Raw genomic sequence first — 497 nt, 5'->3', positions numbered from 1 at the left:
TTACCTGTCCTTTAGTGTTTGGCTTAATCTTCCTGTTACCATAGGTTTCCTAAAATATGTAAATGCAGGTTACCTCATTGTTTCACTAACCTGTCCCAGGTAAACGACGGTGTCTCAACATGAAAACTACTTGACACATTTTGCCTCTTCTGCAATGTTGGTCTGGCCAGACCCATAACAATGGATGCAATCGTATATGCATAAACAGTGGATTAATGAAATATTAGTCATCTTAAACTGGCTGTTAAGGCTCCATGGATTGAGGAATTGAAAAACTATATGGTTGAAAGAGATGGGAGGGGGGGGTCTCGCTGACTTACTGCAAATTGAGATTGTGACTAAACTCAACAAAAATAAACTATAGGAGTTATTTAACAATTAAAAAAAATAATGGGCAGAAAGACAAATTAAACTCAAATTTTCATCAAATCGGAAGGTTTATTCATCACAAATCATTTCATGTGGGCAATTATTTAAATGATTATTTACACCTTATT

This window comes from Oncorhynchus gorbuscha, linkage group LG14, assembly GCF_021184085.1.
Source record: "Oncorhynchus gorbuscha isolate QuinsamMale2020 ecotype Even-year linkage group LG14, OgorEven_v1.0, whole genome shotgun sequence".
Taxonomy (NCBI): Eukaryota; Metazoa; Chordata; class Actinopteri; order Salmoniformes; family Salmonidae; genus Oncorhynchus; species Oncorhynchus gorbuscha.
Note: the sequence above shows the minus strand (reverse complement) of the source record.